Source organism: Benincasa hispida, chromosome 10 (genome assembly GCF_027475165.1).
Source record: "Benincasa hispida cultivar pf3 chromosome 10, pf3_genome.v1.1, whole genome shotgun sequence".
NCBI classification, from domain to species: Eukaryota; Viridiplantae; Streptophyta; class Magnoliopsida; order Cucurbitales; family Cucurbitaceae; genus Benincasa; species Benincasa hispida.
This window is the reverse complement of record NC_143487.1, coordinates 53,051,875-53,075,348: the sequence shown is the minus strand read 5'-3', so window position 1 is coordinate 53,075,348 and position 23,474 is coordinate 53,051,875. Positions and strand designations below refer to the sequence as shown.

Genomic DNA, 23,474 nt, shown 5'->3' with positions numbered 1-23,474 from the left:
TAGGATAAGATAATTCAAAAACCTTAATGGAAGAGAATTAAGTCAACAGACATATTATAAATACATGATCAAACTTCAAAGAAATAAGTCATTGCTTATACTCAAACTATTTATTTGCTACACAGATACACTTTATAACTTAAGTATGAAAGCATGTGTCGCAAACATCACGTCGGTGTGCAGATCTTTTCATCTTGTAGGTCACGTTCTTTCCAAAATTATAAATTTACCATTATTGTCACATCAAGATCAGATGTGCTTTCTTCCATCCGGATTTTGGCATCAACCTTTACTAGAATATTAAATAGATCATTTAAATTAAAATAAATGTAAAATTGTCAAATAAAACTTAAAATTTAAATAGATGATTAATTATAATTTTCATTTCAAATATTAAATAAATCATTTAAATTAAAATAAATGTAAAATTGTCAAATAAAACTTAAAATTTAAATAGATGATTAATTATAATTTTCATTTCAAATATTAAATAAATCATTTAAATTAAAATAAATGTAGAATTATTCAATTATATGGACAAAATAAAATTAAAAGAAAATAATGCGGTTTAATGACTTCATTGCTTACTCCTTCCATTAAAAAAATGAAAATTCTTGTAAATAGAAAAATATTTACACTTTGTACTTTTGCTATAAAGAGAAAATATTTGTTATATTTGTTATATTTAAAAACGTCCCTAAAAAAATTTTATTAAAATTTTTTATTTAAGAATAGATGATTTAAGAAATAGTTTCTTCAAAAGAAAAGATTAAAACTAACAAAATTCACCGACCGACCGACCAACCATTGATCACCACTAATACCACTAAATCCACCAAATCTAACATCTGAGAATTGCTGTCACTGGTTATGTGTACACAAACGGTCATAGTGAAGCTACGAGTGTTGAAAAAATGGATGATCCAAAAAATCGATCAATCATACCTAATTCATATAATTCAAGTTGCATCATTAATTCATTTGGATTGAGTCGGATTTAAATATATGAAAATTTTATTAATTGAATTGGTTAATAAGTTTACTTAAACCAACCGAAACTTATTATTAACTAATTTTAAAAGTATGTAGAGTTTTTTTTACTTATGATATGATATAATTATATATGCATATATTTATTTTAATTTTATTTAATTTCATGAAATTTTTTAATAATTTATTTTTTATTAATTCCTAAACATAATTTTTTACCACTTTGAAAAGAAAATTTCATGATATAAATTGAAATTGAGTTGTTAATTTTAATTCAATATATTAAGATAATTAAATAAGATTTTTACTAATTAATATTTTACTTATTTTTAGAACAAAATTTTAAATAAATTAAATGGCTTAAATAATCCGAACCAAATGCCTCATGATTGAGTTGGGTTAGATTCATTATTTAAAGAATATTTAGGTTGAGTCTAAAAAGTACTTCAACCCAACTTAACTCAATCCATGAACACCTCGAAGTGAAGCAACAATTGAAAATTGCAGAGAGAATAAAAAGAATCAAATATTGAAAATTGCTGAGAGAATAAAAAGAATCAAATATCCTACATCGATATGTTCACTTTAGTTCAGGTAAAAAAAAATGAACCATTAGTTTGATAGTAAAAATCAATGTGAATCGTTTAAAACTAATTCGATTCAAGTTTCTTGTACCTCTAATTTGATGAGGAGAATTAGAAGATATATAATATATTGTAGTTGTTAATTTAGATTAAGTAATATTTAATTATTATTTTATACTTAATTAGTTAATTGTATGATTTGACCATGAATTTGACTTCAATACATTTTACTGTTGCATCGTAACTAGAGGCTTCTTATGGTGTGGTCATGCCTAACAGACCCATCATGTGAGTCGTAAAATAATAACTTAGAAATATGATAACTCTAATACTTAAAACTCGTGGGTCGTAAGTAGGACTTACTATTGTTAGATATACAGTGAAAGAAAGTGAAATTTTGGTAAATATTTGAAATATAAAAATAAATTTAATTGTATAGATTAAATTCATTATTTAGAAATTTTCAAATTAGATTGAAATTTCAAATTAAAATGATGTTTCATATACAAACGTAACATATATGAAAGTTAGATTTGTAATTTCTTTAATTTGAATAGGTTATGTTTGATTTTGATCAAGTAACAATTCAATTGAGGTAAATTTGACAAATGTATCAATTTTTGTATTTATTTGATTTTATTTTGTATTTTGGAGAGTTACTAAGTTATTAGCCTACAAATAGCAATTTGGTTCTTCATTTTTAGCATCTCATTCTAAATTCAAGAATTCTCTCATTTCTTTTGATTTTGTCTTCAGTTGAGAGCAAGTATCCAAGAGTTCTGCAAGATCCAAGTAGTTCGAGGTTGTAATTAACCGGAATTAGTTATATCCTGCTGAGATAATCCTTGTAGTCCGCTTTTAGCTCGTGTAGAACGAATAATTGTCTTCGGGACAACGTTTATCAAAAGCGTGCCTCGACTACGATTTGAATCTCCAAAAATTTTGAGATTCTTTGAAGTCTTTAGTTATTTTCATATCTAAGTCTTATTACATCATTTGACTTACATTTGAATTTGAATATTATATAATGAATATACTGTCTCTAGTTGAGATGTAATTAGTTTGTTAGTTTATTCCGTTTATATATTCATTTCCCCCAACAAAATCAATGTAAAGAAATATCTAACTTTATAGTTGTTATTATTATTATTGTTATAAATTCAAGATGTCCTATTACTCTAATCAAAGATATAAATCTTGATAGTTTAAGTTATAATATCTAACTTTAATACATGATCAAATAACCGTTTATATATTTTAGGAGACATAATATCAAATATAAAATCAAGTTGGATATGAATTTAGATAGACCCACTAACTCAAATATATCTTGAAATAAGATGCAATTAAAATAAAGTAACATATAATGGCTATGACTAGAGAAGGGGATGACTTATGTTTCCTAATGACATTATTGCCACTTAAATTATGAACTATTGGCATAAAATTATTCATATCCCACTAAGTACACCACATGCAATACTTTCTATTCTCATCTTTGATTGGTTTTCTTTAGGATAATTATGCTTTCTTCCACATTTCAACCATTACTTTTCACTTTTTATTTAATTAGACTCTGCTTGATAATTTTTTATACTGTTTCAAACCAAATCACCATAATACACAAATTTTGTTCAAATCGATTTCTTTCCAATTATTTGTGCATGTTTTACTTTTTTTTCTTTTTTGTAATTTTTTCTCCAATGTTTATTCATTTTTTTAATAAGTTCAACCATTTTTTATTAACTATGTTTTTTTTTGGCTTCAATGTATGTTTTATTTGACTCTGTTTTTTTTTATCAACTAAGTTTTTTATTAGTTCACATCCTTAGTTTAACAGTGGTCTTCATAGGTTTTTTTTTCTTTTTTATTTAGCCATTTTTTATTAACTAAGTTTATTTTTTTATCTACTGAGTTTCTAATTATCTCATAACCTTAGTCTGATTTTGGCCTTTGTAATGTTTTTTTTGGTAGCCCGCCTCTATTGATTGGGTTTCTATTTTCTTTTTAATTAAGTTTCTACTTTTATTGTCTCATATCATTGATAGACTTCAACAAGCGATATGAGTTTGTCACTAGTAGACTTTGGACTATGAATGAAATCTATGAGTGATGGACAAACTCTTATCATGAAATCTAGTAGTTATAAGAGTTACTGTCTACCATTATAATAGACCTTGGACTATGAATGAAGTCTACAAGTTTATCATGAATTTTGTATCAATATTAGGAAATTATTATAGTTTATCACGAATTTTGTATCAATATTAGAAAATTATTATTGTCAACAATTATAATTGAAGTATATCGTTGATATGATTCTATCACTGTTAATGATAGAAGGTTATCACTAATAGACTTAATCGACTACTTATGTTTTTCTGTAGACTTTATTTGATGATAGAAGTCTACGACTAACGCTTTTATCATTGGTAGACTATATATGTAATCCTTGAAACCTTTCCATAAGATTCTCCGAGGTTGAGTGACGTGTAAAGACTTGCTGAGATGCTTGGAAGCAAGGTTGGAGTTGACCTTGGGAGAGTGAAAAGAAAGGTTTGAGTTGGTTAATTTGAGATAGACATGCTTTATGAGGTGTATTCACACTAAGATACTTAGCATGGAAGTAACTTGCTAAGTGTTGCCAAGAGGGGGCAACGATATGCTTTGGAGGTATTCCAATTGAGGAGCGTGCATCACACCTTGAGCTAGATTAGTAGGCCAAATGGAGTAATGGACAAGGGAAGACAAGAGATGGTTGGCCAAGCTAAGCAAAAGTAAGGAAAAGCCATCCATGCGTTGAAGGCATGGACAAGAGAGAGCTCAATGCATAAGTAGGAATCAAAGAGTTCGGGAATGGAGAATGCCATCTTTAGAGCATAGGCAAAGCATGAGATAACCACTTGGGAAGTAGTTACACCAAGAAACTCCAAGGAAGGTCAAATGGATGCATACCCTAAGGAAAATAGTCTACTTGAACGCAATACACAATGAAAAACACAAGAACTATGCTTTGAATTCATGTAGAGGAATTATGCTTTAAAGAGGAGTTTAAAAACTAAGGAAGGAGGAAACGATGGGAGGTTAAACACATGGCAAGGGCTACCATACGTCCAAAGAAGTCCTAGAAAGGGTAAAATTGATGCATCATGCATTCAGTAAAGGATACCTAAGAAGTAGGGTCAAGTAGAACATGCAAGACACCTCAAACAAGCTCCATGCGTTGGAAGATAGGTAATAACGATGTGTGGATGGCTACCATACATTGAAGGACCAAGAAAATAAGTTATGAAATAAGGAAAGCTCATTTCGAGGAGTTGGACTTGAGGAAGAAGCAAGCCATGCGTTGGAATGGCTTGCCATAGGAATTAGGTTGGTATGGAGACAAGGCATGCATTGAAGAGCTTGAAACCTAGTGATGCATTGGGATCAAAGGAACATCCATGTGTTGAAGCAAGCCTCTATGCATTGGAAGTAAAGTTTTGGGCGGTGAAAGACACCTAATATGACTGAAGCATGAGGTGGCTTCATGAGACTTAGCCAAATTTGAGGAAAAAAACGACTAGGGAGGTTAGGTGGCAAAATATAAAGGTTGGGAATTTATGCAGAGTTTTCTATATATATGGGTTGATAAGAAGAGATCGGTTTGACCCTTTTTACTCAGCTAAATTAGGAGATTCTACCGCTATTTGAAAGCTGAATGAGAGAGGATAAATATCTGGGGCTACTGAAAAGAAACTCTCACGAAATGATATTGAAAATCAAAGAAGATTTAAGATAGTGCAAATTTTGAGTTCAATCGGGTAGTCTGTGATGTTTGGTGAATTCTGGGTGATTTAAGAAGAGTTAAGAGCTCAAATTTTGAGCAATATACTTAAAAGAATATATAAGAAGTTCATAGAAGGAAGTTTTTAATTTTAATGAATAGATTTCGAGTTATATATTCTGAACATTGAACCTGGGATTTAGGTGATGAAAAAGCAAGCAACTGACTTAGGATTGAAAGAAGCAAGCGGTGTGAGCATTTCGCTTGTGCTAAGAAGAAGATTTTTAACTATCTTGAAGTTCTATAAGTGTGTAATATAATCTTGGGCTGATATGATAATATTTGATCAGAAAGATGCCCAAAAGTGAAAGGAACTCGATGAAGGTCAAAATTTGCAGCCTCTAGAGCATACCAAGGTATTTGGACCATTCCGAGCTCTAGAAAAGGATTTAGAGGCTCAAATTTGGAGGAAATTTAATGAAGGAAGTTTTTTTCTAATTCTAGCTATAAATGATGATATAAGTGTTGGGAAATGAAGGGAAGCAGAAAGGGTTGGCGTTGAGGCAGCAGTGGCTGCAAGATTGAACATCAACTCCTACCATGCATCCAAGAGTGGACCATGCGTCCAAATAGACACCATGCGGCCAACTATGTCATAGAATACATGAACTATGGATTGGCCTAAGGATACTCAAGGCTTAAAAGGTTAGGAAGGAAGCTAACTAAGTGCGAGTGGATTCTAACTCTTGACATATTTCAACATAATGCTTTTACTAGTTTTCAAGTCATAGCATGTTCGAAAATGACTAAATATAGTATGTTGATAAATTTTTCAAAAGCATGATTTATATGAATTAATACTCAAACATGTTTAAGTTTTCTTACAAGTTAGAGTTAAATGTGTAAGAGTTTTATGAAGAATAAGTTCATGGAATGTTTTTTCTCATAAACCCAACGCATGTATTGTTAAGTTTTAAGGATGTTTTACTTTTAAGAGGTGTCATGCGTGAGCTTTAGTTTATGATGAATTTTCTAACATGATTTCTTCAAGCTCTATTTGAACACTTGATGAGGCAGTTATGGATTTAAAACCCACCACAGGTTATGCATTTCATTTCATGCATCATTTTATATTATAAGTGTTATAATATATTAGTATGCATGATTTAAATTACATAAAGTATGCTCATGCATCATATAATATAAAAGTTATAATATATGTATGCATGTATTATAGCATATCCATGCATAATTTATATTATAAATGTTATAATATAAGGTTGAATGTTTGTATGGAATGTATGCTAAAGTTTAATTCATTACTTGTTTATATAAAAGTTATATATTAGTAATGAATGAATATTGCATGAAGCATGACACTACCTTAGATTAATTTATAATTGTTATAAATAACTTATGTATGTCTAACTTGCAATTTTAGTTGGTTTTAATTATTTCATTTTTTATAAGTGTTATAATAAATGAAATTATAATTAAAATCAATAATAAAGAGTTGCATGCAAATGTTAGGCTTTAAACAAGGCGAATGCAGTTCAGAAACCCCCTAATGGAAGCACCAAGAGCCATGAAGACGTGCTTGAAATATTTATCTTCCTACAGATCATATTCAAATATTGAACCATGATTTTCAAATTGTAAGGCTCCACTAAATTTAGATAACTTCTTGTAGGATTCTTCTGGTGACCCCCAAAACAAACACTAAAGCTTCTTCTTGAAGGAACTCTTATATAAGAGTACCTCTGAGCGGAAGTGGATCTTTCCAAGGACATTGTGACAGAACTACCACATTTACATTCAAACAAATAGATATGCATCAAACTACTAAATTACCGGCATGCTTAGAGATAGAACAAGAGAACTTATCAGTTGAAGACTCTCTTCAGTAGAAATTTGTTATCTCCACGAACGAACGCTCTCGCTCTCGCTGGAACGACAAGCTATCGTTCAGCAAAACTCTGGTCGTCTGCCATGAACGGACTCCACACAAACAGATGAAGAATGAGGACGACACCACCACTTGGAACCCTTAGTATTTTCGGAGTGAGAATCCAAAGAGTGGGCTCTGTTCGGATTTGGTAGAGGGGAGGAGGAAATGAGATCGTATACAACAATCAAGCAAGTAGGAGAAAGCTAAGTCTATCATATAAACAAAGTGCTTGATCGTTTAGATAAAGTACATAATCGTATAGGAAAAGACAATAGATCATCTATATGATCGTTTAGTAAAAACTTGGCGCTAAGCGATCGTTTAGGAAAAGGTAAGCGATCGTTTAATAGGAAATGCGCGCATGTAAGCGACCGTCTAGTAAAAAATGAATTGTTGTATAGTCTCTCAAATCACTAAGCGATAGGATACAATCATTTCGTGAGCAATTAACCCGTGTTTTTTGAAAAATGAAAACAATTTTCATTTTATTCTTCAGTTATGAAAACCAAATGAACTTTCGGCTAACGTATGGTTACAGAGAAAACGGCGGCCAATTATCCCATAATTGTCCAATTAATAAAAATAAATATAATCATATTATATTTATTAACCTATAGTTTAAAATCATATATCAACCATAGTGTTTTCTCCTCCACTAGATATAAATCATATTTATATCCAATGTCCTCCAATTAATGTATCTCATACATGAAGTCAATCATATCATATATAATTAACCAGTTCAATTATATCACATATAATCGAACCCTCTCTTGTCAATTTGAACATTTCAATCTAATGATTTTCAACTTATATTCAAGCTACCAAGGGGACCTTATGAACCTATGGCTCGAAGCTCCAACGGTACGTAAATAGCTAACTAAACTCTTTAGCCATGAGATCCACCATCAGTTAACTGCCAAACATTCCACATAAAGACTGACATATGAACTCTTTTTACCACAGATATATTTTTGTGTCCATTGGATATAACCAATCATGATTACGATAACCCTGCACAAATGCTCGTAAGTACAACTAGGCCAATTTACCATTTTGCCCCTATAGTTACATCTAACTCCTTAAGTACTACTGATCTCTCTAATGAACAATACAACATAGTTCTACTATGTGTGAACACCTTTCGGGTCATGAGAAGGTGTGTGGCGCCACATCGTTCAAGATCTAGGATCAACCCTTAAGAGTGCAATCTATCTACTTACCCCTACTTCGGGGAAGGAGTGAATTCTATCTTGTGTAGCTGAATTCCCAGCTCCCAAATTAGACGAATCCCCAAAGTGGCAGGTTTGAGTCGGCGACCTGGCCACTCACACCCATACAAATCAAAGATCCGCCTTCAATGACAGGAGTTTCTAACTCACTCAGGATTGAGGTCATGTTACCTATGGTCATCCTAGTAAAGTGAAGTCTCTGTCATGAATGGCGTTATATAATGAGACGTTAACACTTCGTGGTCAAGTCTTATAAAAACTCTTTGTATACGACGCCCCTGCTCACATGTCCCCACATGAATGATCAGGATCAGACCATCTGTAACAAGTCACAACACTTGTAACTATTCTACAAAGCGGGTCACATTCGTAGTGTTACCAGGATAAGATTTCCCTTCTATATCCATATACTAAAAACCATTTTGGTTGTCTCTTAAGACATGATCCATTTGTATGTCACCACATACATGTTTAAGTTACATAATGAAAACCAGAGATTTTATTTTATTGGTTTGTAGTAAAACAAATAAAACATCCAATGTGCAAAGTCAAATAGTGAAGAAAATATCATATATTATACATTACAAGCATTCGTACAAACTGTATTTACAAACTACAGGACACAAGACTTTAGGGCATCATCCCCAACACTTTCCTTGCCCTCCATGCCATGCCATAACTTAAACTCACATCATACTCTTGTTTTATATCATTCACAATGTTCTTCGGTCTATATGAATGACTAATGTCATCAAACTTTGACTTTATTAAATGTCCTAGAAGCTTGTCTATGATCGTAAATCAATATTTCATTTCTATACGTGTGGACATTGTCATACTAAGAGATCTTAAATATTTCACAATTTTTCAATTTAACGACTCAAAGTCTCCATTTACATTCTTCAACTAAACATATAACTTTGTATAATGTTTTGGTCGACTTCTTCACCCTAAACTGAAAGTTAACTCTAATTTCTAACATAGATAACCGCATCTTTAAATCCTTCTTAGATATAAATATGTCACCAACTTGTACTTCTTCAGAAGAATAAGACTGACCTGGTTGTGCTACTAGATGGATGTGACAAGTCACGACCCATTACATGTGATGAACCTCCAGAGTCTTCGATTGTTCGTTCTTCTACATGAGGTGTATGGTGGGTATTAATCTTATGTTCCTCTCCATCACCCTCCTCCCTCCAAGACCAATCATTGAAATATTGACATTGGTCTATATCATCCCCTAGGTATGAGTCACCAAATTACTAGTGGACAAATTAAGTGATGGATTAAAATATGTGGAGGAAAATGGACTATCCATCTTGCAATCTACTGGCCTAGATGTTGAAGATATTTCTTCAGTTCATCGAATACATGATTTGTTTGGATGAAATCCTTGAATACTTGAACATTTTGGAAACATGGATATGTAAATAGGTATTACTGAGTCCTCTTCCCACGTGGGGAATAGGGGTGATCATTCAAACCACAAAAATCGAGTTGTTTCTAAAAACTGAACCGAAAACTTAGTAAAACCGAAAAATGTGGTTCGATCCGGTTTGAAGAAAATTTGAAATCGAATTAATTCGGTTCGATTCGGTTTTAATTTCGAAAATCGAATTTGTAACTGAACCGAATCGCTTTTAACTAATATATATATATATAAGAATAAAACCGAATTTAAAACCGAACCGACTCAAACCGTTTTTTAATTAAAAAAAATATAACATAGATTTTTTAAAAATGGCAAAACCGAATTTGAAACCGAACCAAATCACATATATACGATTCGGTTTGGTTTGGTTTGAACCAATAAATCGATTCGGTTAAGTTTCACATATTAGAAAATTCGGTTTGGTTCGGTTTGACCACCAAATTGAACCAAACTGAACCGTTTCCACCCCTAGTGGAGAATGTGTGTAGATCTTTATCACTCTGAATTATAAATGTAAGGGCTTTGGATCACAATTGAAGTATACATCTTATAACAAGATTATACTCATCTGAAATTATACCACTTATGTTATAAACTTCGGTAAGGAATTCATTCGTGCCGACCTCAATGTCAAACCCCTGCAACTCTCTTTCATCGTAATCCTTCTCCTTCTCATTCCAAACGCCATCGAAATAAATCCAAACACGAGACATTTTTCTATAGTTTATAAAAAAATGTATTAATGTAGTTAAAGAAAAAGCAAAATAAAAAAACTAAAACTAAAAAGAACCAAAATTGACTCGGTTGTCCACCCAGCCATAAAACAGTGTACATATTTTCCATGTGCGCTTGACCGGGCTAGGGTTAACTCTACCGAGCCCAGGACCAGTCCTAGCCCGGTTCCTATCCCATACCCGAGAAGACTGGGTGATTCAATCAGTTTCTTTCATACCCGATGAAGACTTGATGAAGCCCAGCCGGGTGATTTCAATCAATTTCCTTCACCCCGATGAAGCCCGACCAGGTATCAAACTTATTTCAACAATTATTTTGTACCCGATAAAGCTCGACCGTGTAATTCTAACTCATTCCTTTCTACTCGGTGAAGCTCGACTGGGTATCTTCAAAAAGAAAAAAAATTCTATTTTTTTTCATTTTTTTTATAACTATCAAATGCAAGGGAAAAAAAAAAAAAAAGAAAAGAAACAATCAACCAAGCAAGCATAAATACAAGCAAATGAATTCTAATATGGAAAATCAAACTCCAAAAATGTTATTTATTTTTGTCAACTTTCCCTAAAATTATCGAACTATTAGATACATACAAAAGGATATACATACCTTATTACGGAGTGTACAAAATTACAACTTCGTGAAATATAAGTTTTGGACTTGACGAAAGACTTTTTGTTATGGAGATAATATGGTGAAGAGAACTTTTTGTGAGGTTGTAAACAAATCAATTTTGGTGGATAATTTTTTGTGTTGGAATGTGAATAGTTTTTTGTCAATTAATTTTGGATAAATGAATTTTTGTGATGGAGAATTTTTGGTAAATTAATTGGTAGGTTCGCCGTTAAAATTGAAAGTGAGAATTTAATAAAGGGCAAAAGAGTAATTGTACAACTAAAATTTTCCATGCTGACATCATTTTCATTGTCAAATTATTAAAAAAACTTGTTTTTAAAAAATAGGTAAAAAAAACAAAAATCAAAGTCCAAAAAGGTCATTTTTGTCCATTTTCCTTATCTTTTCTTGTTATCTTTTCATAATTAGAGATCTATGATTTGGTTTGTTTTGGTCTCTAGTAAGTGATAAATTATAAGTTTGAGGGCTTTTGGTTTCTTGGCTTTTATCTTGTCAATGTCAGGGGCTTTTGAAGTTGGAGATATTCTGTTTGAGATGAGCTTATTAACACATTATCCTTTTCCCAATCTGACTCTCTTTGTGAACATCACAAAACCAAAAAGATGGTGTGTGACAATGTAAACAACTTTTTGTTTCAATCAGATGAGGAGGATGGAGCTGAAAGAAAATATGTCATGGGAAAGTGCTGGAAATTGCATTTATACATATCTCAGTTACCATGTAGATTCTCTTATCAAAAAGGAAAAAAAAAAGTCATCGTCGACTACAATAGATGTTGAACCTAGGACTGATAATGCACCACCATGTTTGTTTGATAAAGGTATGGATTAACTACCACAACGTCAAATGGAAGTTAGTGATTTGAAGTGCATTTAGCTTGCTTAAATTTCAGCCTCAAATTTCATGTTTAGTAGCCAATATACTGCCAAAGCACGTTTTTGTGTGAGTTATTGTTAGTCATAACTCATAACTGTTATCTTTTGTTCTGTGAGTTATTTGAGCATGCTTGGATTATATAATTTCTGACTTAGCTACTGCACATGCGTATTGATATATCTTTTCTCTTTCATAATAGTTTTTTGCACATCACTATCTGAGGGACTCTGTCTTATGGTTTGTTTTTGTAATGTAGAAATGCTTATGCATTAACTGACATGGTTTCCCCTCATTATCAGGAGCTCTTCTCTCGTACTTTCTTCAGCCTGTTTGTCTTTCCTCTATAACAGTTGGATTGTCCCTCTTAGTGCCAAAAATGTTCTGGTCACTTAAAAGTGAATGCGCCGCTAAAGTTCCTTCCAACGACATCTCTTATAGAACGCTGAAGGTAAATTTTATTTCTATTCAGCCAGGACACCTATTGAACTTTGAAGGAAAACTAATATGAAATCTAATCTGTAGAGGTCTCTTATCATAGCACTAACATTGTTCATCATGCAATATTATTTTGTGATGCATCCTTCACTTGCAAGTGAACCCCAAGGGTTTAATTCCGTGAAGTAATTGAATTCAAGCACTTGGTCGTCAGTTCAATATCCTCTGGATTACTAACATTGGACAATAAATTACACACCTTTGGTCTATGTAATATTATAGTGTTTAGTGATAGTCTAATCTCAAACTTGACGAACATAAATGGGTTAAGGGATTTTTGGTGTTGAAAGAAAAAGAAGAAGAAGAAATGAAAAGAAATCCCCTCAGCAACGAATGTGCTGAAAGTTTGGACACTAATGTAGTTCACATTGAGGGTTTAGCATGTGATTATAGAAGACGGTACAATGTTGTAAGCACTGAATTACGTTGAGAATTTATCATGTGTTTTTATGAGACAATTTAATGTTGTTAGTATTGTAGACTTAGCTTTTAACATGGCAATTGTTTAGGTTTCACCTTCTGGCAGGTCTGGTGTTGTCAATTGAAGCATCGATCAACTTTTTGTTGAAAGCATTGACGAGTCTACTCTAAATTCACTCTAAATCTCACAAACTTTTAAGAGAAGAAACTTGTTCTCTTACAAAACTCAAGAATGCACAAGAGAATAATATTGTTCTCTTGAAACTCAGTTTCTTTTTAAACTTCAATTTGCTTCTATTGATTTTGATTCTTTTCTCTTGCATACAAATGAGGGAAATGAACTCTTTATATAGTACTCAAGAGACACTTCCTAAAAGACACAAAATAAATGAAGTACATGTATACATACCATTCACGTACTTGAACAATTACATGTATCTAGAAATGCATGTATCTTGAAATTAGAAATGTATCTAGGAATGTGTTATCCATAATATATCTAGCTTATTAATTTCTAACATGCCCCCTTAAGCTAGACTTCCTTAACTCCGAGCTTCTCTTTCATTTTCAAGAATAAGTCTGTCTTTAATGCTTTTGTGAATATGTTTGCAACTTGATCTTGTGTCTTGTAATACTTGATATGTACTTCTCCATCTTTGATCAATTCTCTGATGAAATAATACTTGATCTGTATATGTTTGCTTCTTCCATGAAAAACTGGATTCTAAAGTGAAATAGATGATTTATTGTCACAGAACATGACGGTCCCTTTCTCTTGAGGACACTTCAATTCATGTAGTACCTTTCTAAGCCAAAGTGCTTGACAACTAGCTGCAGACAAAGAAATGTATTCAGCTTCTGTTGTTGACAATGCTATAACATCCTTCTTCTTTGATGCCCACGAAACTACTCCAGAACCAATATTAAATACATACCCAGAAGTACTTTTGAAATCATCAATATTTCCTCCCCAATCACTATCACTGTAGCCAACAAGAACATTATCCACATTCCTTTTATAATGGATTCCATGATCAACAGTTCCAAGAATATATCTAAGAACTCTCTTTCTAGCTTCCTAATGACTTCTCTTTGGTGATGTCATAAATCTACTCAATAAACTTACTGAGAACATAAGATCAGGTCTAGTTGTAGTTAAATACATTAAACTTTCAACAAGACTTCTATAGATGGTGGCATCAAAAGCTTTACTATCATCATGCTTGCTTAACTTTAAACCCAGTTCCATAGGAGTACTAGCAGGATAAGCATTCTCCATTTTGAACTTTATCACCAAATCTTTTGCATACTTCTTTTGGAAAATTGCAATCTCATTATCACCTTGTTTAACTTCAATACTAAGAAAGTAATGAAGTAAACCCATATCAGTCATCTCAAAATTCTTTCTTCATTCTCTCTACGAACTCGTCAATCATCATGTTTGAATTTTTCGTAAAGATTAAATCATCAACATATAGACAAATCATCAAGAAATTACCATTTTCGTCTTCTTTGATGTAGAGAGCATGTTCATATGAACATCTTCTGAAACCATCCTTCAAGAAAAAATCATTGATACGTTTGTACCAAGCTCTTGGTGCTTGCTTTAGCCCATACAATACTTTCTTCAATCGACACACCTTATTTTCTTCTCCAATTTTGACATAACCAGGGGGTTGCTCAACATAAATTTCGTCCACCAAATACCCATTTAGAAATGCTGACTTGACATTCATTTGATGAACTTTCTAGTTCTTTTGTGCTGCAAGGGCTAACATCAAACGAGCAGTCTCCAAGCGAGTTACTGGTGTAAAAACTTCTTCATAATCCACACCAAACTTTTGTTTGTAACCTTTTACTACGAGTCTGGCCTTGTATTTCTGCACTTCTCCATTTTGCTTCAGTTTTGTTCTATAGATCCATTTGACTCCAAGAGCTTTTCTATTCTCTAGTAATTTGACTAACTCTCATGTCTCGTTTCTTCTAATTGCATCAATCTCTTGATCCATTGTATCTTTCCATTTCTCATCTTGAATTGCTTCTTCAAAGTATATAGGATCAACATCTGCAAATAAAGAAAAATCAGCATGTTCATCATCTTGTATTCTTCTTGAAGTATTATAGATCTCTTGAATATTTCTTGTTTTCCTTGGAGTAGTTTATTCATCACTTGTGGAGTGTGATGAAGAAGGTGAAGTCAACGGTTGAGTCTCTTCAAGCTCCAAGTCTCGAGCATCTTCTTTGCCATTCATGTCAACAAGTAATGGATTCTGGTCTTTATTTGGTGCATCCCATTGCCAGAATTTTGCTTCATCGAACTTGACATCTCGACTAATAATAACTTTTTTACTTACAGGGTTGTATAATTTGTAAGCTTTGGAGTTTTCACTGTACCCAACAAAAATGCATTTTTCTGATTTATCATCTAGTTTACCTCTTTTCTCATCTGAAATATGAGAGTAAGTAATACACCCAAACACTCTTAGGTGACTAATAATTGGTTTCAATCCGCTCCATGCTTCTTGAGGAGTAATACCTTGCACACTTTTAGTTGAAGCTCGATTTAGGAGATAAATAGCACAAGTTACTGCATCTCCCCAAAATTGATCTAGAAGCTTCTTGGCCTTCAACATACTTCTTGCAAGTTCCATTTTGTTTCTGTTTTTCCTCTCTGCAACTCCATTTTGTTGAGGAGTTCTTTGAACAGTCTTCTGATGCTTGATTCCATTTTCCTTCAAGAAATCTGCAAAGACTATATATTCTCTTCCATGATTCGAATGCAATGCTTTTAATTTCAAGTTACTTTCATTTTCCACCATTGCTTTGAATGTCTTGAAACATTTGAAAGTAGAGCTATTTTCTTTAAGCAGATAAATCCATGTTTTCTGACTGTAGTCATCAATAAATGTGAGAAAATAACGATTACCTCCATGTGTAGTAGTTCTCATGGGTCCAATAAGTCTGTATGGACAAGCTCGAGAGATTTTGATGCTCTCCAAGAACCTCTAGTCGGAAATGAATTTCGATGATTCTTTCCGAAAACACATGCTTCACAAAGTTAATCTTCCTTTTTAATATTTGACATTCCTCTCATCATATGTTGTTGACACATGTGAGACAAAATGTCAAAACTCAGGTACCCGAATCGACAATGCCACAACCATGAAGAGTCATTTACTAAAGTCTCACAACAAACAAGCTTCTCATAGTATATTTTAATTGGAAACATTTTGTTGTGAGTCATGCGTACCTTCGTTATGAGACCTCCATTCTTAGTTCCAATCTCTCATATGTCCTCTTTAAAGATAACATCATGTCCTCTTAGGAGAAGTTACTTAACACTGAAAAGACTGTGTTTGAGACCTAAAAAATAATACACATCAGTAATTCTTTTTGCTCCTTTTTTTGTATTGACAAGAATATCTCATTTTCCTTTGACCTCAAGCTTCTTGTTCTCACCAATCTTCACTACATTTTGATGAGATTAATCTAAAGATATAAAAATATCCTTTCTTCCTGTCATGTAGTTACTACAAGCACTATCAAGATACCATATTTCTCTAGTGCTTGTTTCTTGGACGTTGAATGTGAGGAAGAGAAGACCTTGATCATTATCCTGTTGCTCATGCATTAAAGTGGTTTTTGCTTGATTAGAATTAGCTTTCTTAGACCAACAGTCTGCTTGAAAATGTCCATAACGTCTACAACTGAAACATTGTATGTGAGAAAAATCTCCACGACCACCATTCTGCCTCTTCCTCTATTTGAACTTCTTCCCTTTCCTCTATTTGAATAAGATTGATTCCCTCTGCTCTCTGACTCTGAATTTGTTACGACGTTGGATCGTCCATTGCCTTTACCGCCACGTCCACCTCTTCTTCCACCAGATCGCCCTCTAAAGGAGGATTGCATATGAAAAGATTCTTCTGAAGGAGTAGAATCAAACAACTTCAATCTGAGCTCGTGAGATTGAAGAGATCCCATTAACCTATTGATGGAGAGAGTTGACAAATCTTTGGATTCTTCATTTGCTACAACAATATGTTCATATCTTCTAGTCATGCTTCTAAGGATCTTTTTAACCACCATTTGATCTTCGATTGTTTCTTCATTTGATCTCAATTGATTAACAATTAAGAGAACACGATTGAAATTTTTTTCAATAGTTTCGGCATCTTTCATTTGAATGGTATCAAATTCAGCTCGAAGTGTTTGCAATCAGACCAATTTTACCTTTTCTTCTCATTCATACAAATTCTGCAATGCATTCCATGTTACTTTAGCAGTAGAGACTCCTGATATTCTTTCAAAAATGTTTTCATCCACAGCTTGGTAGATGAAACATAATGCCTTCTTATCTTTTTTCTAATATCTCTCAACTCATTGAGTTATTGTGGTGAAAGACCATCCTCACTTTCTGGCTTCGAATATCATTTGTCAATAATATCCCAAAGACACAAAATAAATTAAATTATGCCTTCATTTGTTGGCTCCACCATCTATAGTTTTTCCCTAAAAGATACAAAATAAATTAAGTACATGTATACATACCATTCCAATAATGGCTTTGATATTATTGTTAGGTACTTAAGTACCTTGGAGAACCACACCTCAAAAGCTAAAGCTATTGAGGTAGGAAAGCTAAGTCATTAAGTACCACATTGGTCATCCCATTCTGACCAATGCGGGACAAAGGTAGCTCATACTACCTTAGTTCCTAATCGCAGTGTCCTAAGATTGGTTCCTAACCGCAGTGTCATATCAAGTTCTCACTTTCCTCATCATAATTGTGTCGCTCCAAAACAGTAATTAGTCCATTGTTCTGAATTACAAAATACCTGAAATTGTGGTAAATTACTTGCATTGAATGACCTGGATCCATGTCCCCAAGTTCTCTGAGTAGTGTGTACAATTTTCAGTTTCACCACATATTTTGAAGGTTACTTTTTCTATATTCCTATCTCTAACAATTATTGGCCCCTATTAAAGCAGGACGGTCAAACGAAGAGTAAAACTGATCGAAAATGCACTGTTATCGACTGGAATGGGATGGGTGGACGACCGGACCGGACGGACGGTGACAGCGGCACGCATGTAGGACGTCCACCGAACCCACATTGGTCTATCTCCTCAATCCCTCCAAAATATGGGTACCCCTTGGGGCCCAAATCCAAAACACAAAGTTGGAGTACATAAAGAGACTTCCAACACCAAATTTTCTAATGTGGGATTTTTCAACCAAAAAAGTTGGTTCCCTCTAATTTTGAAATTTAAATTTTCACTCAAAGGTTTGCAAATGACTAGAATGGGAAATAGCAGATAGAAATAATTCAACTATTCTTATGTGTCTTTGGTAATGTAAATGTTTTATAATTATTTTTTATATTTTAAGGTTCGTTATATAATTTTTTTCATATTATAATAAAACAGCGAACATGCGTTATAGCAGACATAAATTACAACAAACAATTTATATATATATATATATATATATATTAATAAAATGCGACTGACCGACATTTTTTTTTTTTTTTGAGACAAAATGGAATATTTATTGACTCTTTTTTAACCGTTTGCCATTTTCTTGTTAATTTACTTTTTACTTTCCATTTTCCCTATCTTCTCTTCCATTTAAAAACTCTAAATCTTAGCCAACATAATTTAACATTTTTCAGTTGAATTTAGAAAGGGAAAAGGTAATTGGGTGTTCACAATGAATTAAGTTGAGTCTAATACTCTCAATGAGGACGATGAGATGTTCAACCTTCTAAATGGTTTACAAGGGTCATGATAAAAGAGGAAGAGAATGTAGATGATGGTGAATATGTTGGAGATGAAATACTTGAGAATATCAAAGCAAGCGATACCTCAAATAATTTTTAAGGAGTTGGTGGATGTAGCGTGTAACCAATCGTACTTTGATTATATAAAATTTTTCTCATTCAACTTTCTTGGTAAGGTTTTTGCACATTAAGATTCTGAATAATTGGAGTAACAAATCGTTTGATATGTTACTAGAGTTGTTGAAAGACATTTTGAATCGGTGCATCTATACATGGTTCATTGTATCATTGTTTGAAGCTAATAAGAAACTACGTGACCTTACTAGGATATGAGTTTATTAATTCTCGCTAGTATGACTGTATTATTTTAAAAAGAATTTGTCGATCATAAAAATTGACTAGTATATAGTGAGTCTCGATATATAAAACAAAAAATAATAATGTTTTATGCAATTTTCACTATTCTTGAGGTTGAAACAATTGTTTTTTTGGAAGATTATTGGGCCAATTAGCTATTAGTTGGATGTATTTTGTAAAGAGAAGCTTATAATATTGAAACAATATGTACGGAATAAATCTCATCCAAGGGTTCCATAACAAAAGCATTACTTTTTGGTCCATGTATCCAATAGATACAAACTGAGACTTAATATGGATTCAAGTTACAATGAATCAATTCACGAGGCCAATACTTGTGGGGATTTTTATGTATTTATACAAAACATATGTCTATAGAGGGTTGAGGACTAAAAATGAATGACACATCGGTAAGTATTGAACAATTGTTTTGAGATAACATCTTACAGTACGTACACATTGGAGTATTATAAGTTTATATCCTTGGTTCTTTAAGTATAAAGTATATAGGAAATATTTGAGATTGATTTATGTTAGGGAAGAGGGTAGGTTAGACTTATTTAGAAGACACTCATTGAAATTTCCTAAATGGTTTATTACATATGTAAGTGTTGTTTTCATGTTCGAATATTCAATTTTTTGTCCAAGTAAGCAATGTTAACCTATAACCTATGCAAATGTACTCATGTGAAATTGAAGAAGCTTCTGATCTTTACTTAATAATGTTGGGGTCTACAAATCAAATTTATACAGTGATTGCTTTGTTAATGGAGTACACTTTCACTTTATAGAGTAAGACCGTCGTCGGGATACTTAGAATAGTAGAATTATGGCATAGGAAGAAACTGAACATGATGACTAGAATGACTATGGTGTATTACATGAGGTTTTGGACTTAGAATATATCAAGAGACAGTGTGTGTTCCTCTTCAAATGTAATTGGTTTGACACAATTGCTAATAAGAATAATTTCGTTCTAATTTTAGGATTTAAGTAAATCTTTGGTACACGGATGACTCACACATCTTTCCTACCCAAGCCAAACAAGTTTTTTATCCCAACCAAAACTTTTTGGCAATTCAAAATTAAAGTTATGCAAAATGTCCAAAATAAATATATATGAGACGTTCCAGAAGCTCAAGATTTAGAAAATGACAAAACGAAGTTGTTAGAAATATCTTGTGCAATTGAGCTAGTGGTGAGAGTGAACTTATCGAATGTTCTAACTAATCAAATTTTTATAATACAGATCAATACAACATATACTATTGAGTAGTATTAATAGCAAAACCAGGTCGATCCTTAGGGAAGTACGAAGATTAGTTTCACAAAACCAATTCTTTAGCTAAAAATGAGGAATTTGATATGATTTAAATTGAATTGAAGTAAGCAAGGAAAAATAAAGAGATTGATTCTTTGGATGCAACTTAGCTAGATGCTTTCACTTAAGGAAAGTGGATCCACCCAATTGTAAAGTTGATCCGAGGATGATGTTTATGCTTAGCCAACACATTTAGTAATGTTAAATGAACTCCAAAAAAAACAAATCAATCAACATGTTTAGATGTAATGTATACTAAATATGCCAACTAACTATATTAAGTTGTAGGGATGAGCTAAGATGTATGGGAAGTGGATGTAGGTTGGATTGCGTCAAACCACTGTAAATTTCTAGTGTATTCTTCTCTATCTCTCTTCTATTTAATTTTGCAATTAATTTATTATTATATTTTATTTGTTTGAAATTAATTGTTATACTTTATCCTTGAAATTAATTTCTCACACTTGTCTATTTAGGTTGGTTGAATTATCTTTGTATATTTATACTACCAAACCTAAAATTAAATGGGATGCTTGAATTTGTTTATGTCACTTTATTGATTAGTTTGAAGTGAATGCATATATATGAAACCATTGTTTAAATTATTTGTTAGCAAAAACTTTGCTAACTTGTTTAATTGTGCTCACTTAGAGAAGAAAAAATAATTAGTTTGAACAAACGTTATTCGCCCCTCTATGACCCAATTCACCCTTTCTAGGGTTGTTATATGGATCCTACAAATCATATTTTAGTTCAAGGATTTTGGATGAACCCTTTTTAACCCTATAAGAATTCTTATTTGTTTATCTATTCAATGACTATGGATATTTGATTTGCTTGATTCTTACCATTGTGTTTCTTTATAAATAACTAACAATCTAGACAAAGTTGCATGATTATTATTATAGATTAGGTCTTAATTTGTAATCGTTGAGCTCTTTAATCGCAACAAAATTATGTAATTCAAATTACGTTAGAATCATTATCCCGACTCTACACAATGGATGTTTTAAAACACTAAAATTTTTAGTGAATAAGAGTAGGTTTGTTATCTTCAAATATTAATTAATTAATTATAATTAATTAATTTGAGGTTAAGGGCAAAAAAGCCAACAATCTCTACCTTTTCTATATGATGACAAACAACTCTAAGAAAAATGAATTCTATAGTAGTGTATGATATGAAATATGTTCTTGATGCATAATCAGTAGACGTATAATTTCAAGTCATTCGAACACAAATGATATATTCACCAACAATATGCTTTAATTTTTCTTATTAACTCTTTCCCTTTTGGAATCAATCGAAAGAGGACAATATATTAAGAAAAGTATACAATGATATGAAAATTCTCTTTAAAACATGAACACATAATTTACTTCTCCTCCTATTAACACACCTTCTAAGAATAAGCAACATTGTAAATTTAAGAGAAATCACAAACCATCAATCAAGCTCGAGTTAATTATATTTAAGATTAATTTCACAAATTTCTCATCCTTTTGAAATCAATTTCATGCATTTTGTTATTACTCGTAGGTTTAACTTGAAACCTTTTTCATTTGGTTCAAAGTATTATTTATGTGCGTCTTATATATATACTAAAATAATCATGATTTATGCAATTGGAAGAGATTGATAACTATGCTTAAAATTTCAAACTTTGTCATGAGAGAATTGGATATTTGTTATTGAATCGTAAGAGGACACAACTTCATTAATCTTTTTGTTAGAGATTTGTTGTTGACAATATTTGTTCAAGGTTAGTTTATGTTTTCTCTATGTTGTTGCGTTGACTTTCTTCAACGGGTGTTTTTTGGAATGTTTCAACATGTGTGAGTTATGACAGACTGATGTTCTCATCAAGATGCAATTTCAACAGATTGGTTATAGTTTCCTTATCGGAAAGATTTTATGGTAGGTCATTCTCTTCGAAAGACAACTTCTTTCCTAATAGCTTAAAGTTCATGTGTCTTCCCTATCCTCTACCACCCCCTTAGATGTATATAATAGCATAGAGGCCCATTAAAAACAAACTTCATATCCAAAAAATATTCAAAGACAGTTTGCCTAAACACATACAACTAACTGTCTAGGCGTTAACTTATTTTTAATAGTGAAAACTGTATTCCCCATACGGGAACAACAAGTCAAATTAGCCAGAGAATAATCAGGCGTGTGGTTTTTTGATATCAATGTCATTTATAAGTCAAACAGAAACCCAAAAGATAAATTCAAAATGCAGAAATTAGGTAAAATGTAAAAAATATCTCGAGCAATATATGTCCCGAGATGGAACACATAATCCCTTAAAAATTTTAATAGTTAGGTTAATCTTGGGAGAGATTAGATGAATCTCAGACAAAATTCATCCAATCTTGGATGAGATTCATATTAATTTCGAGCGAGATTATGATTATTTCCCTAGAAAATCGTTATTACAATCGAGATACAAACAAAAATGGCCTGCTCTGAAAAAAAAAACAAAAAAACACAAAAATGTAGCAAATTTCTCAGATTCTTCACACATCTTCTAAACCCTAACATGTTCTTGAAATAAAAAATCAGACCTTAACTAAACAACGAAAGAAATCGTGAAATACCTCTGCTTTATCCCGTGGGTTGAAGTCAACAGGTGCAGTGCAATTTGGAAGAAAAATTCTTGATGGTTTAGAAGATGTGAAAAATGCCAGTCTCGTTGAAGAAGATAGAAACTTTTCAGCATCGAGGGTATTTCTACCCATTCACACAAATCGATAATTTAATTTAAGTTTGTAACGTTTCAATAGAATCTCGGGTCCGATCTCGATGAGAAGGTCCGAAAAAAACTACTTGAATAAGTTCTTAGAAAGGGTTCTAGTTTTGAAAAGTAAAAACTTCACAAGACTATTTTGGACA

At 32.3% G+C, this 23,474-nt stretch overlaps 1 long non-coding RNA gene across 1 annotated transcript; it reads right to left on the bottom strand.

Moving 5' to 3' along the window:
- LOC150033458 (uncharacterized) lies at window positions 1-23,474 on the bottom strand. Its single transcript, XR_016523909.1, has 2 exons — window positions 23,180-23,474; window positions 1-292 (listed from the first exon to the last, which is right to left on the bottom strand). It is a non-coding gene; the product is annotated as an uncharacterized LOC150033458 (long non-coding RNA).